The following is a 17246-nucleotide window of genomic DNA, read 5'->3' as shown; positions in this document are numbered from 1 at the left end:
TAGTGAATCAGACAACAATGGCTCTGCTCATAAGGAACTTCTATTCTAGCAGTGGATATATAGTAGTCAAGCAGGGTTCTGAGAAAGGGAAGATACCAGGTACTATGAAAGCACCTTGCTAAGGTAGAGGTCAGGGAAAACTTAATAGCAAGCAAGCTATAAACTGAAACCTAAGTATCAGTTGAGGTAGATTCATGGTTGCCTAAGGTTGGAGGGGTTGTTGGGTAGAAATGGGAAAGACTTTTAATGGGTATGGGTTTCTTTTTGTAGTATGGAAATGAAATTGTACACCATGAATATGTTAAAAATATTGATTTATACACTTTAAATGGATGAATTTATATGTCATGCAATTATACTTCAATAAAGCAAAGAGGTTGGAGAAGTGAGTGGGGCCTAAACACATAGATCCTTGAAGAACCATAAATAATTACAGCAAGCTGGGCATTGTGGCATACACCTGTAATCCCAGTACTTGGGAGGCTCAGCCAGCAGGATCACAAATTTGAGCTCAACCTGGACAAGTCAGTGACTTAGTGAGAACCTGTGTCAAAATGAAATAGAAAAATAAAGGGTGGAGCATTTAGCTAAGCGTAAAGCACCCCTGGGTTCAATCTCCAGTGCCATCATCACCACAAAAAAATTTATAGCAGCTACCATCTATGGAGTTCTTCTCTACCTTAAAGACATCATTCTAAGCAGTTTTCATCCATTAACTCACTAGTGCCCACGACAACCTTGTGAGCCAGGTACTACGGTTATCAGCATTTTATCAATGAGGATTTACCTGTCCATAGTCACAGAACTATTAAATGACAGAGCTGGATAGGAGGCCAAGAGATCAGGCTTTAGAGTTTACAAAAAAGAACTAATAAGTTATCCTAAAAATTATGGGGTGACATCATAGTCTTATGCAAGTGACAAGTTCAGGTGTACATCTTAGATTGTTCTCTGATATGGGAAATAGATTGGAGTGAGAGCAAGAATAAAGGCAGGGAGAATAGGTGGTGCAATGATCATCTTTGTGTGTGTGTGTGTGTGTGTGTGTGTGTGTGTGTGTAGGGTCACACTATGCAGCTTGGACTTGTAGTGATCCTCCTGACTTCTGCCTCCCTAATGCTGGGATTAAAGGTGTGTGCCGACATGCCCAGACTCTGCAATGATCATCTTAAGAGGTCATGCTACCTTGAATGTGTGTGATGGCAGTAGGTAAGGAAAGTAGAAACTTGAAACTTGTTCAGGAGGTCACATTAACAGGAGTTGGAGAGTATTTGGATTGTGGTGGTGGTTGAGTTTACAAAAACTCTCAGATGGATGCCTGGACTGTGTCTATGGGAAACTGGAGGAGTAGAGTGTCTAGTGATCATGGTGTAGGTACCCCAGTGTGAGCTTTATAGTAGCTGCATATGACCTCTGGCCTCTCCATCTGTCAAATGATGGAACTGAGAGTCAGCATCCTTAGAATCTGTCTAGATTTAGAGGTGGGAATGGGGGTACTGGGAACAGAGACCTGATGAATATTTTGCAGCAAGAAATACCAGAGCAGGGCCAGTGAGATAGCTCAGTGGCCTAAGCACCTACTTAGGCAAGTGTAGGGACCAGGGTTCGAACCCTGGCACCACATCCCACACTGGCCCTACCCCAGACATACCGATCTGGCCACTGAGTCTGACATGGTGGTGCATGCTTTTAATCCCAGAGCTGAGGAGGCTGAAAACAGGAGGATCATACAAGTCTGAGCTGCATAGTGAGACCTTATACTAAAAACATAAAGAAGAATGAAAGAAAGAAAGAAAGAAAAGAAAAGAAAACCAGTGCAACATGATTTGTGTACCTGCTTGTGCTCAGGTGAGTGTCATTCTGCACCAACATTGTCACTATCCAGGGAGTCTTCACTTCGTCCTTCAAAGTGTTGGCTCTCTTCCTGTAGATCATCTCTGATCTTTGAAAGAAGTATCATTGCTGCACAAACAACAGTAGTGGGAATTACAACAAAGAAAAAAGGAACGTATTGCCTAAACCAGTAACCAATGGATCAAACTTGTTTTGTGTTTCTTTCTTGTTTATGCCCTACCTTGCTTTTATATTTTTTTTCTCAGAGCAGAGATATGGCTTTAGAGAAGATGGTTTATATCATACATTAAATCAAAGAGTGATTTGACAGCACTTTCTAGAATGCTCTATGGTTTCTGGGTAGCATTGTTTAAGAATTCAAAGATAGAGGATGTGCTGTGACTGACTTAACCATTCTCCTGTTGCCAGCTCTTTCTTTCTTAGAGATAGTGCTTTACTGAGCATCCTGTCATATGACCTTTCTCTCCTTTTCCTTAAGCAACATTTACAGCCACAATTGTCTCCACTTTTAAAAATGAGATGGCCTGAACTAGATGCTTTTGTCTACTAAGACTAGGGACAAAAGGCAGACTGTTTAATGAGGGCTGACTTTCTGGGTTCCTGGGCCCTGTGGTTTCCAGGGATCCCTTAATCCAGTTGGCACTCACTTACAGTTGTTGGTGCCACTCATAATGGCTGCCATATTTTAACAGCTGATCTGATTCCCTGAATCATTTGCTATAGAATGTGCAGTTCTATAGAAGGGAGAAGAGAATTTTGGGCAGAATCTTTAATTATGGTTTAATTAAGACAGCCAGAGTGGCGCTTTGGCCCAAACCCTTGCACAGGGTCCTGATTGACAGGCAGCACCTGGCATTCTTGGCTGTCTGACAGAAACCAGTTGTTTCCAGGCCCCAGGCAGAGATGAACAAGGCACATACTGCTGTGCTGTTTGGCAGGAACTGCCTCTTAGACTTCCTAGAGCATTTTAGACAGACTTTTTTTGTGGGCTCTACACTCTACATTGTATTGATTAACAGTTGTTTGAGAGTCTTTTTCTTTATAACTCAACAAATGCTCCAAGGTCATGTCTGGTTTTCCTGTATCACATCCACCACAAATTGTAGTAGAAAGGGGGGCTTGATAAGACTGGAATAAATTGTATTGAGTTTTGAGCCAAATCCCTTGACTTGAAATGGCTGCAGACCCTTTAAGCTATAGTCTGAATTCTAGGAACTAGACTTGAAGAATGTAGAGACAGGAACCCACAAGCACAAGGCTAGTGCCAAATCTATAGGAAGGGCGCACACTTCAAGAGAAGAGACCTCAAGGACAGAATAAAGCTTTGATGGCACAGGTTGTCAGTAAGAACTCCGTTCCTGAAGAATAACATGGGCCCAGCTCTAGAAGCCATTATTAATATGTTGTGCTATGGTTATACATAGTTGTTGATAGTTTAGGGTTTTTTTTTTTAGCACAATAGGATTAGAATCCTGCCTTCCTTTCTCAGACACAGACATTGAGGTCCATTTAGGTGGTAAGTGGTACCTCTGGGAGTCTTCAGTCTGAATTTCCCAAGCATTATAGTTGTGGGTTTTGTTTTTGATGTTCGTTGTATCAGACATGCCCAGAGGCTTTTGAAAATTAGTTGAATAGGATGACTCCAAATTTAGACTCTGAGTTCACATTCTACAACTTCATTGAATTATGCCCAGATGATTGTCAAGAGAATTTTGAAGAAACAAATTCAAGGCATTTGTAGTAATCAACAAGTCTATGGAGAAGGAAAAAGCTTCACATGGAGTGGCAGGGGGACACTAAAGATACTGACAGGCTTCCAATCCATCTCCTGGGTACTTTGTATGCTTGTGTAGTAGCAAGTATTAACAAGAAAATGTGTTTTCTTGAAGGTCCTAATTGCCAAATCTATGGACCTTTTCAGTATAGATATTTTGACTCTCTTGGCTATATTTGACATGATTGTTTATATACTGGTTTTATCAATGTCAAAATATATGACATAAAAGGTATTTATTTTAAACATCTTAACCAATATATAACTCAGTAGCATTAAGTACATTTTCAGTGTTTTGTAACTATTGTCACTGTCTAGTTCTGAAATTTTTTACCATCGCCTAAAGAAATCCTAGATCCAGTAGCGGTCATACTCCATTTCTTCTACCCCCTAGTCCCTGGTAACAACCACCAACTTGCTTTCTATCTCTGATGAGCTTTCTTACTATGGACATTTTTTAAAAATTGAGCGATGCAACATGTGGGCTTGTGTGCCTGGCTTCTTTTCAATCATCGTGTTTTCAAGGTTCATCAACAACATAGAGCACGTACCTCTACGTCACTCTTTTCAATGACTGAGTAATAATAGTCTATCGTGTGGATAAACCCATTTGCTTATCCACTCCTCTGTTGATGGACTTTTAGGTTGTTTCCACTTCTTGGCTGAATAGTGCTCTATGAAAATTGGTGTATAATTTGTTTGTACATTTACTTTTAAGTCTTGTGGTACATACTGAATGGAATTACTGAGTCAAGGTTATTCTAAGTTTAACTTATTGAGAAGCCATTAAACTATCTCCACAGTCCTTTTACACTCTTCCTGTTTCCAGGCTTTTCTGATTGCTTTCAGGCCTCTGACAATTTCTTCTTAGTTTCCTTGAAGGCTTCCATGGTCCTCTGGCCCCTGAAATGATGGTGTCACATCATTCTTTCCTCAGCCCTCTTCATTCTTCCTTAGTGGTGTTTAGCCTTACTGCACATTACAGTCAGTGGGGCTCCTTTAACAAAACCTTCCATGGCTCTAACCAGTGTATATATAATCTAATTTACTATGAGGGAGTTAGGCGATGTCAGCTCTACTTTATAGATGACAGTATTTCTCAGTTACTCTTCTCTCATTGCTGGAACAAATACTTGATACTCAAAATGATGGAAGGAAAGATTTATTTAGCTCACAGTTACTGCAGGTTTCAGTCAAAATATATAACATTTTATTATATATGGCTGGCTCCAAGGCAGAGCAGCACATGGCAGAGAGTACCCTTTCATGGCAGCAGCAAAGAGCAGAGAGCAAAATGGAGAAGTAGCAGCAACAGTGGCAACAGAGAGCAAGTCTGTCTCTCTTATGTTGCACTCAGGCTATCTGCCCCAGGCTGGGTAAAGTACTCACACCCATAATCCCAACATGGCTTACAACCATAGTCCCAGTGGATCATGAGTTAATCACAAACTCTAGAGGACTGCCCCATGTGGATGCTAAGTTACCGCATGGTTAGTGACAGTCAGGGTTAGAACCAAGACGTGTGGAGACCTATGCTGTCATCATGGGAGATTACTTGGGAAGACCTCTGAGCCCAGTAGTGCACTGTCAAAGCATAAGAGGAAGTGGATCATGGGGTGACCACCAAATGAGATCTATGTCCATGAAGGTGCTTTGAAAATTGTAAAGGCTAATGAAAAAACCTGGCAACATTTGATGAGATCCCTACCAATTTGCAACCTCATTCTGCCCTAAATTATGGCTAACCACTTATGTCTCTATTCCCCTAGTGAATTTATAATTTGGGGGCAAAATCCTGTACTTACTTGTCTCAGTGTCTCCCATAACTCCTGTATCTGGCACACTGTTTCTGATCAACAATCATTTTTTGAAGAAATGTGTGGATATTAGAGCTGAGAAAAAGTGACATTTTTCCCGATATGTCTTCTCCAGTTGAGGCTAAGCACTTAACAAGAGATTTGAGTGAGAGAATTAGAAAGAAAGGACAGAATCCCCTGGATCTCTGAAGGTGAGTGTGGGAGAGACCATAACAAGATTTCAGAATAAATGAAACTCAGTCTGACTCCTGACTTCTAACGTATAGGTACTAAAACTAATTCTCAATTTCAGTTCTCTCTCTCTCTCTCTCTCTCTCTCTCTCTCTCTCTCTCTCTCTCTCTCTTTCCTTCCCCCCATCTCTCTCCCTTAGCATTTTTTTTTTTTTACTCTCTAACATTACTTGTTTTTCTTGTGGAAACCTGTACTAGAATATAAAATCCAAGAGGATATTAAGTTTTGTTTGTTTTGTTCCTGATATATCTCAAGATCTGCAACAGTGCCTGGCACATAGATTTCCCTAATCTGAATTTTCACATGAAATCATAATGATAATAATATTTTTAAGATTCATTTGTGCTCATGTTAGCTTTCTGTCACTGTGACAAAATAGCTAAGAAAAATCAACCTAAGGGAGGAGGATAGGTGTATTTTGGTGTCAGAGTTTCAGTCCATTGTTGGCTGGCTTTGTTGTTGTGGGCTCATAATGAACAGAAGATGATGGCAGAAGGGCATGGTAGAAGAAAGCTGCTCAGCCTCATGGCAGCTGGGAAACAGAATGAGAGAGCCTAATCCTGTGAGACTAGTGACCTCTTCCTCTTGCTTTTGTTCCATCTGGGTCCCCAGCCTCTTAGACATGTGCCACCCACAGGACATGTCCTGCCCACTCAGTTCAGTTCAGTTGCGCACATGCCAATTAACAGTCTCTGAAAACATGACACCAAGGAACGCCTGAAAGTGTGCTTTTCTATTTTTCTAAGTGTCCCTCAATCCAATATTGACAATCAAGATTAACTTTTACTGTGCTTAACATTTGAACTTCACAGGTAGGAAAATGAGAATCAGAGATGTGACTTGGGTTATGTGTTCAGCTAGTAACCTGATTTCAGGAAACTGAATGCAGGTCTTTAGTCTTCTGACAGAATGATCTGTCCTTCAGCCAGGTGGAGACAGGGATTCAACAGCTGCAGCTGGCTCAGCAGTGTCATTTGCTTTCCCTTTTTGAGGTTGCTTAAGGTACTCCATCAACACAGTCATGATGAAGTGTGGCCTTGATGGTAGCTGTGGGTTTAGTGTTAGCCTTTTTCCACATCTTTTTCAATCCTCATTATCCATCTGATAAAGTGGATGAATTGTGTGACCAAACTCTCACCTTCCCCTTGAAGTGGCCTAGACCCCATGCTCTCATATCACTCGCAAGAAAAAGGTGCATTCTTGGTCCCTATTAATGCTTCCTGTTCCTACTGCCACCATGTAGCTCCCAGAGGGCCATGCAGAGGGCATCTGTATTGAGCTAGATAAGAAGCTAAGCCTTTTCTGAGACATACCTAATCATGTTAGGTAAACATGAAATCTGAGGGGTATAACAATATCTTAGGGGCTGGTGAGATGGCTCAGTGGTCTAAAGCACCTACTTAGATCAAGCTTAGCAGAGCACAGAGACCGCGGTTCAATCCCCCAGCACCACACGCCAGCCAGCCCCGCCCCCTGCTGGGCTGAGCTGGCCACACACACACACACACACACACACACACAGAGAATAAATAAATAAATAAATAAATAAATAAATAAAAATTTTTAAAAAACACAATATCTTACATTAATGTTCCAGGAACTTGGGTGTAGTGTGGCATTCAAGATGCTTTTAGGTGATATGTGAATTATTTTTAAAAAATTTGTGTGTATTCATTTTAATGTATACTAGGGAACATAAAACCATCATAATCAAACCTGTAACTTAATGAATATTACTGTCTAGGATGAAGCTAAACTGAGAGGCATTGTAACACTGTCCATGCAGACCATGCATGCTATAGGTATGGTATCATGAATGTAATGTGCTGACATGGTGTTATGGTTTATATCTAGATGTCTTTACAAAGTCTTGAGGGGTTTTTGGGAGGAGATTGGATCATTGTGGTGTGATAATTGAGGTAAGATATAAGAAATAGGAAATAAACAGAAAGGGGACAAGGACAGTGGGAATACATATCCTAGATCACCTATCTTGAATACATCTCTTAAATGTGCCCTGCTCCAGCTTGTATCATGTTCTCATTTCTCTTAGCACCTATACTCCATTCTTTGAATATGTCCAAATAAACCCTTTGTGTGTCTCTTTTTTACTGGCACTTCCTGAAAATTCTCTTTTTGAGATAAGAATCAGAAAACCTACAAACCCATTCTAGAAGGGTGGAATAGGTTCTTCCCAGCTTCAGGGACCTCACAAAGCCAGGTGACAATAATCACCAGTAGACTCATCCACTGATAAGTTTGTAGTTAAATGTAGTTGAAGACAGCATGTCACTGGGGCATAGCCTAGAAAATTTCCCTTCCCTGCTCTTACTTTCATGTTCTCTGCTTCCTGGACAGCACACCATGAGCAACTCTCCTGACATATCCTTGATCCATGTTGTACTTTCTTAGAGTCACTTTGCTATGGATCAAAACCTCTGTAAACTGTTCAAAAACTCTGAAAACAAAAATAAATGTTTTCTTTAGTAAAAGGCAAAAGAGTTATACAATCTGAAGAAAAACCAAAGTATTAAACATTTTCTTTAAAGTGTAGGTGTAGGGTTTGTTTTTTTTTTTTCTCAATGGCAAGAAAAATGACTAAGATAGATTTTGGTGCCAGAGAAATGAGAATGTTGCTGTGATGCTACCTGAGCACGTGGTTCAGAAGCCTATGGTACTGGTTTGTGGGAAGAATCTGGAAAAGTTTGGAGTTGCTGGCTGGAGAAGGCCTAGAATTCTGTTAAGCTGAACTAAATGGTAATTTTGATAGGACCTCAGAAGACCAGTATACTGACAATAATGTAACCAGTAGACACCAAATAAAAGTTTCAAAATCTGAACAAGGACTCAACTGGCTGTTGGACTTCAAACTATGTATGTTGTGTTCTGGTAGAAAACTTGTCTACATTTTATGTCCTGAGACTTTGCAGGAGACAGATATTAAGGTCAGTGAGGTAATTAATCTAGTGGAGGAAATTGCAAGACAGCCTAACATTGGACCTGTGGCAAAGGTATTGTTGGGAACTTTTAGCCAGGTTTATACTGTAAACAGGGATAATAGCATAGCTGAATTATTTTAAAAGTTTGTAGTTTAGCCAGAAAGGAAGTCTGATAAAGAAGGGGCCTACGAAGATGGAATAGAAGAGAGCTTGATTGCTAAAAAGATTAGTATAAAAAAAAGAACCATGGGGTTCCTAGAGCAGCCGAGACAGGATGAAAGTTAGAGTGGTGGCCGTGGGCCTAGAGGTCATAAGAAGAATGACAAGAATAAGAAAAAGAAATATGACACTCCTGTACCAACTAGAGTGGGAAAAAAAAACAAAAGAACCAGATGCTGCTAGCAAACTGCCACTTGTGACACCTCATACTTAGTGCTATTTAAAACTACTCAAGTTACAGAGATTTAAAGACTATCTTCTCATGGAGGAAGAATTTATTACATATCAGGAACAAATGAAACCATTAGAAGAAAAGTAAGAGGAGGAAAGGTCAAAGGTAGATGATCTGAGGGGGACCCCAATGTCAGTAGGAACCTTGGAAGAGATCATTGATGGCAATCATACCATTGTGTCTACATCTGTGGGCTCAGAACACTACATTAGCATCCCTTAATTTGTGGACAAGGATCTGCTGGAACCAGGCTGCTCAGTCCTACTCAACCACAAGGTACATGCTGTGATCAGAGTGCTGATGGATGACACAGATCTCTGGTTACAGTGATGTAGATGGAAAAGACCCCCCAGGAAACCTATGCCAACATTGGTGGGTTGGACAACAAAATTCAGGAAATAAAGAAATCTGTGGAGCTTCCTCTCACCCATCCTGAATACTATGAAGAGATGGGTGTAAGGCCCCTTAAAGGGGTTATTCTCTCTGGTCAACCTGGCACAGGTAAAACCTTGTTAGCCAAAGAAATAGCAAACCAAACTTCAGCACTTTCGTGAGAGTGGTTGGCTCTGAACTTATTCAGAAGTTCCTGGGTGATGGGCCCAAACTTGTATGGAAATTATTTTGAGTTGCTGAAGAACATGCACCATCCATTGTGTTTACTGATGAAATCGATGCCATTGGGACCAAAACATATGATTCAAACTCTGGAGGTGAGAAAGAAATTCAGCAAACTATGTTGGAACTGTTGAACCAGTTGGATGGATTTGACTCACAGGGAGAGACATGAAAGTTATCATGGCCACAAACCGAATAGAAACTTTGGACCCAGTGTTGATCAGACCAGAGCATATTGACAGGAAGACCAAGTTCCCCCTGCCCAGTGAAAAAACCAAGAAGCACATCTCTCAGATTCACACCAGCAAGATGATGCTGGCCAATGATGTAACCCTTGATGACCTGATCATGGCAAAGGATGATCTCTCTGGTGCTGATATCAAGGCAATCTGTACAGAAGCTGGTCTGATGGCACTGAGAGAACATAGAATGAAAGTAACAAATGAAGACTTCAAGAAAACTAAAGAAAATGTTCTTTATAAGAAACGGGAAGGTACACCCAAGGGGCTGTATTTCTAGTGAAACACAGCTGCCTTCCGGCAAGTGGGTGGGACTTTGCTCAACCCCAGGGAAGGATGAGATTTGGAAAGGTGCCCTGAGGGAGAGTTGATTTTTAATAGTAACATGGCATGTCTTTTCTAGTATGGCATATAGGATTCCTGCTGGATGGCCTTTGTCTGTGGTCATGTGCTGCTTGCTCTCTGCTTCCCAGTAAAGTGTGCTTTTTCACATACACACACACAAAAAAAAATAAAATAAAAAGAAGCCATGTGATTTACAACAGGACAATGGGAAACATGGCTTGAGGGTATGTCAGCAAAGAAGAAGACTCAGCCCTTTGACCTGCAAAAAGTAAAAGACTACTTTAAGAAGAGATCCCCAAGGCACTTTGTTGGATAAGGGCAGCCTAGGAAATTTTCTTGGGTATTTAGTTCACCATGCTCAGCCATATAGGCAGGAAGGCCTCTGCCACCACTGACAAAATATAAAATGGGCTGGCTCTTGCTACAGCTGGTGACAGACCTTGGCATCATCCACATAGTTGTGCAGTTTTATGAGAAGGCAGAATGTAAGAGGTATGGGGTCATGCAGGCTTCCACACAGATTTCAGAAAAGGGCCTGGAAGGCCAGGGAGTGGCCTCTGGGGTTAGTGCACAAAACTATGAGACTGAAGCCAAAAGTACAGTGGAGACTCCAGGAAGTTAGAGAAGCCAGGAATGTGGAACATCTGAGTAAATCCATAAGCAGTGAGAAAAGCTAGCCCAAGAGAGAAGCTATGAGAACTGAAACCACTGACAATGTTGTAGGGGCATAGCCATCTAAGTTCATATAAGCCCACATCTTACCCAAGGCGCTAGACATGGAACTATGGGATTAAATGCTTGCCCTTCAAGGTTTCTATTTCCTTGTTTGTCTTTTTTGGAATGGATTTATTTACCCTGTGTCACTGCATGCAGCAGTGTTTAACTTTCTTTTAACTTTTATAGGGTTCACAGCTGAGAGTTTGCCTCAAATTTCAGAGGAGACTTTAAATTTGGATGTTTCAGCAATGTTAGGACTTTGACATCTTGTAGAGATGGAATAAATTTATTTTGCATAAACAGATACATGAATGATGGGGAATAAGGGCAGAATATTATACTTTATATCTGGATGTCACCCCAAAATTTCATGTGCTCATAAGTGAGGCTTTTGCAAGGTGGTGAGGGGACCATAATCACCAATAGTTAGTCCACAGAGACCCACCTCTTCCCACCAGACTGCACTTCCCAACCTCAACCCAGCTATAAACGTGTCAGAGGAATATTCCAGTATCACACATCCGTGATCCAATGTCACACACCAGTGATCCAGTCACCTCCCAAAAGTCCCACATATGAGCACATAAGTCTTTAGGGGACATTCTAGTTCTAAACTGTAAATCCATTTCTCCCTTTTACTGGGTATATGATGAGGTGGCCAGAGGTCCTTCTCATGATTCAAAGGGTCTGAAAACCTACAGAAATTGTGGAGAACCATTGCTTTTTCTTTTGTTCACAATAAACTTCCTTTGAGGCAAAGTATTTCGCTTGTTGAAGAAATGCTGAAGGATGGAGGAAGATGGAAGGTGTACAAGGACAGTATGCAGTGCTATTCCAAAGTAGAAAATGAAGCAATTTCACTTCACTTTCTGTTGACTCATTTTATGGCCACTGGTAAAATGATTTTGTGAAGCTATTATCTGTCAGGTCCTATGTTGCAATGAGAGTCTTGATTGAGATCCCTACAAGGCAAGAGATTTGAAACTCATTCATGAGGTTCTGGTTGCAATTGCATTTTAAGAAGTAATCACATGGTATAATACATAAATCCATGCAGTGTGTTATTTGTTGAAACTGTACTTCTGATTTGATTTGAAACTGTCTCATTGCTATCTGTTTATCAATAAAATTTAAAAAAAAATAAAAGGAGAATTAGAAGGCCAAAAAAAAAAAAAAATACATAAATCCCCCCCTTCTTTTCTCAGCATTGTCATTTTTCTGATAAAGCATGAACTTAACCCGAGTTCTTTATCAGATGTGAGACACTGCCCATGATCTCTGACCAAACTATGAGTGCTGTTTTTTGGTTTTTGGGGGGTGTTTTGTAGTTGGCTCAGCCCACCCTGGGGGCAGGGCTGACTTGGCATGTGGTTTCAGGGCTCAAACTATGGTCCCTGCACTTGCTTAAGCTTGCCAAAGCAGGTACTTTAGACCTCTGAGCTATCTCACCAGCCCTATGAGTACTGTCTTGAACTACAGCAATATAAAATGATACTGAGAAATATACATACGGGCTTCTCCAAAATATTTGCCAATAACTTTGTTTTTGGATTGTAAGGTCAATGAGTAAAGCTGATTATTGTCCTTATTTTATAATTACATTTCAGACCATAATAACCTGCCATCATTAACTCAGCAAATAATAATTGAACACAAGTTACTCTATTACCATCAGGTCCTGCAGGGATCATACTCTGCTATCTTCAAGGAATTTTCAATCCAGGGAACAGAAAACAAGATCTAAATCCACATAAAGTTCGAATATATAAGACAAGGCCGTAGACAGATGCTCATGAGCCAGATGAAAGAGTAAGGCAATACATAGCAGCACTGCCACTGGTGGGATGTTGCAGACCAGGGCCAGGAACTGATCCTGAATGTGGTGGACCTCAAGCCAGGTACTGAGGGTTAAATATGATTTGGACAAATCCAAAAAAGTGGGGGAGACTATGAACAAAGACACAAGGAAAGCTAGTTGTAGCTTTTCTGAGGGACAAAGCCTTGGAGAAGAGAATTACATGATTTGAGAAGGGTGGAGCCTCAGGGCTTCTTTGACCATTTTGAAGTTCTGTTGCCTTTCCAAGGTTCAGTTTCTTTGTCCTTAAAATGAAACTAAGGTAGGGGCCAGGGAGATGGCTCAGTGGAATAAGTGCTTCCCTGGCAAGCGCAAGGGCCTGAGTTCAATCCCTGGTTCAAAAAAAAAAAAAAAATGAAGTTAAGGATTCTCAACATGCAATGTTGTTATAAAGAGTAAATAAAATTCTATAAGTGAAAACATAAGCTTTATAGCTCCCCATATTGGTCAGAAGATCATTCTTTTGAAGAAAACAATGGGAGGATATCTAGGAAGAGGTTAGCTTTTCGGGATAGGAAGGCCTGAAGGACTAAAAGAGGGAAGTGATAAGATATAACATTTATTTATTTATGTATTCATTCATTCATTTTATTTATTTTTTGGTACCAGGGATCAAACCCAGGACCCTGCACTTGTCAGGCAGGCACTTGTGCAACTGAGTTATATTCCCCATCCAAGATTTAGAATTTTAGATAAAGCAAACTAGAAGTTTGGATATATTTGTACTGTTAGGCTTAACAAGGGACAAAGCCAAAGAGAAATCTACATGTCCTGATCCCTTGTTCACTGTACTTTGCAGCATTGCCTGGCTTTTTACAGATATATCCAAACTTTTGACTTGCCTGGACCACACTGCTTGAAGAAGAATTATCTTTTTTTTTCTTTTTATTTCATTGGTACCTTTTAGATAAAGACGGTGATAATTTTCATCATAGGGAATTTGTGCCTGTACATGGTATATCTTGCTTCTTTCTTTCCCCATTCCCCTCCCCTCTCTTCAAGCCCCTCTTCCCCTCTTCATTTAAAAAAGCTTTCTTTCCATGTTTTCTTTCTGTTCTTTTTTTCTTGTTTTCCCCTTCTCATTTGAACATATTCTTCCCATTTTGCAATATCTATTGTACATTTCATTCCTTATTTACACTTTCAGTTTCTCATAGGCGAGAAACAATGTGATATTTCCAAGTGTTTATCTGATATATTTCCCTTGAGTAAGCTCTCAAGGTGCATCCATTTAGCTAGAAATATCTCAAACTTATCCATTACGACAAAGTAGTACTCCATCGTATAAAAAAAATCTTCTTTATTTATTCAGCTGTTGATGGGTATTTGTGTTGTTTCCAAGATTTAGCTATTACAAGCTGCTGCTGTAAACATGGGTGTGCATGTATCACTATGGTATGATGCTTTTATTTTATTTAATTTAATTTTATTTTTTTGTGGAACTGGGGCTTGAACTCAGGCCCTTTGTGCTTACCAGGGAAGTGCTTATTTTACTGAGCTATCTCCCTGGCCTGATGCTTTTAATTCTTTCAGGAAGTTACCAAGAAGGGTACTAACTAAGTTGAATGGAACTTGTAGTTTTAGATTTTGAGAAATCTCCACACCGATTTCCACAGTGGTTGTGCCAGTCTACAATCCCACAAACAGTGGAGAAGGGTTCTTTTTTTTTCCATAGCCCCAGCAGCATTTGTTATTGGTTGATTTCTTTCTTTTCTTTTCTTTTTGCAGAACCGGGAATTGAACTCAGGCTTGGTTCATTTCTTGATACTAGCCATTGAAGAGAAATTATCTTGGCTTATATAAAATATGTAATATAGTTAGCATATAGTAAAACTTCCTTTTTATATTTGTTATTGTAACTAAAAAGAGAGTGTAAACAGCCTGTAGCTGCAAACTGAACACATATGAGGGAGGTTAGAAGGTACCACCTTAGACCTAATGAGTCAGAAACTGGCGCTGTGCTCACTTTCGTAGCCCCCAGGCTGGTCTCAAACCAGCCCTCAGAGGATAATTCTTTAATCTTTGAATTTTTAAAAATATTTTATTTATATATTTATTTATTTGGTACAAGGTCTCTCTAAGCAGCTCAGACTCGTAGTGATCTTCCTGTCTTAGCCTCCCCAGTGCTGGGATTATAGGCATGCACCACCATGCCTGGTTTTGGTGGCTGGCTCAATGTGGGGTCTGCATGGCATTGGAACCAGGATTGAATCTGGGTCTTTGCACTTGCCAGGCAGGTGTTTAGACCACCAAGCTGTCTCCCCAGCCCTAATCTTTGAAATTTAAGAATTTGTAGGGCCAAGGAGATGGCTCAGTGGAATAAGCACTTCCCTGGCAAGTGCAAGGGCTTGAGTTCAATCCCCAGTTCCACCAAAAATAAATAAATAAATAAAATAAAAAGAATTTGTATTATATGTAAGGAAAACACATTGGAGCATATCTGAGAATTGCTTTTAATGTTCTTGATACTTGAAACACATTTTGCAGCTTAAAAATGTCCTTATATCTTTAATTATAATTTTGTACATTTCTATTTTTCTCTCCTAGTCACTATTATTTGTAAGTTGAATGTCAGTTAATGAAATTTTAGTAACTCTTGAAAAAAACTTATTCTATCCTTTGGAGCCTTAAGGAACAAGAACTTGTTCCTTACTAAACAAAGTAAGAACCCAGATAATACCTAAACCTAAATATCTAAATACCTTCAGAGGTCTTGATTTAGCCTGAGCTATTTCCCTCATTAATCCTTGCTCTGCATCTGAGAGTCATGTGGAATATTTGTGTTTAACATAGTGCCTTTGGACTATTTATTTTTTATTAATTATTGTTGTTGTTGTTGTTATTGTTGTTGATACAGGGTCTCACTGCTTCAGGCTCATAGTGATCCTCTTGTCTCAGCCTCTCCAGAGCTGGGATTACAGGCAGGTGCCACCACTCCCAGTTTTAGGGCCAGCACTGTGTGCTCGGGATTCCTGGGCTGGTATGGCATTCAATACCTGGGAATGAACTTCAGACCTTGCGGTTACTAGGCAGGTACTTAGACCATCGAGCTATCTCTCCAGAGTCCCTTTTGGGCTATTTGTGAACCATGATCACATAGGCTACCTCCAATTTTCTGTCTGATAAGCATTTTCTGATTTATCTCCTCCAATCCCCACTCCATCTCTGTGTTGCTGAGAATTAACCCTGACCCTTGTTCTTACTAGGTAAACACTACCATGAAGCCACATCCTCACCCAGAATACTCTAATCTCTTGGTGATTCTTTTTGTGATTTGGTTTTAAGTCCCTGGACCATCCTTGACCCCTGAAAGTATGATCCTCAGATAGAAGACAAGCCAGGTCAATATCCATATTCTATTTGTCCTGTTAGTCTGGTTATTATTCTGTATATATGATAATTAACTTTATAAGGACTTACAAATAAATTTAATCTGATGCTGTCAAAAAAGAAGGAGTGAATTAAGGGGGAAATAATTGAGATGTGTTGTGTACATATGTATCAATTCCTAACAATGAATGTAATAATTGTGTACTGTAAATATGTTCCGATAAAAATAAAACTATGTTACTAATTCAGAATAAATTCTCACTTGAAAGCTTTCCACATGATCTATACGTCTGTACTCCATAGGGAAAAATTTTTATTAAGTAGTCTATATAGAGAATAAGATAATTTATTATCACCAAACATATTTAAGCAAGTAATTTGTTTCTTGTCTCTAATTCTGAGTGAAATAAGAATATTATTGAATGAAATTTTCAACTTTACATGGTTTTTCAGATTATGTTCTAATCCCATTTGTGTATAGATCTCATACAACTGTATTTTGAAAAATAAAAGAATTCTGTGTCATATGTCTCTCTCCCAAAAAAGCCATATTCTAGAATTGTCATATAATTTGATCCTGTACAAGGTCTAGCTAAGGCAATTAATATATGTAATATAGGCCTCTGTACATTTAGGACAAAGTTAGTCTAAATACTTATTAAATTGTTAACTTAATTAACCTCTAAAGGTAAGTTGGGTACTTGAATTAGGATAGTTATATGATTTCTTTAATGTTATGAAATTATGCTTAATATTTACTTTGTTTTCTGCATTTTTTTCAAAATATATATGTTTAAACCACTTTCCTTTCTACTAGCAAATATTTTTAAGGGATACTATCTAGTTTTTGTTTTGTTTTTTGTTTGTTTGTTTTTCCATAATTTTATTGAGAAACAAATAACTATGAGACAGTTTCAAACCAAATTGGTAGGACAGTTTCAATAATTAACACATTGCATACATTCTTCATAGTGGTTAATTGCTGTACAAGATGCGGACTTGATATCCTATTTACAAACACCATTAGAACAAATCATTCTATTCATTAAGAGAATGTAACTATATATCTATCCTAACC

The 17246-nt window shown here is 39.5% G+C and overlaps 1 protein-coding gene and 1 pseudogene across 1 annotated transcript in view; both read left to right on the top strand.

The window, feature by feature from the left end:
- The window catches only part of Frmpd1 (FERM and PDZ domain containing 1), a 196613-nt gene that overhangs the window by 95132 nt on the left and 84235 nt on the right, over window positions 1-17246 (top strand). The gene's annotated exons all lie outside the window — the stretch shown is intronic.
- Window positions 9083-10201, top strand: LOC101580869 (annotated as a pseudogene).

The sequence above is a fragment of the Octodon degus genome, unplaced genomic scaffold, assembly GCF_000260255.1.
Source record: "Octodon degus isolate 3935 unplaced genomic scaffold, OctDeg1.0 scaffold00045, whole genome shotgun sequence".
Taxonomy (NCBI): domain Eukaryota; kingdom Metazoa; phylum Chordata; class Mammalia; order Rodentia; family Octodontidae; genus Octodon; species Octodon degus.
The sequence above is the reverse complement of the archived record's forward strand: the minus strand, read 5'-3'. Positions and strand labels throughout refer to the sequence as shown.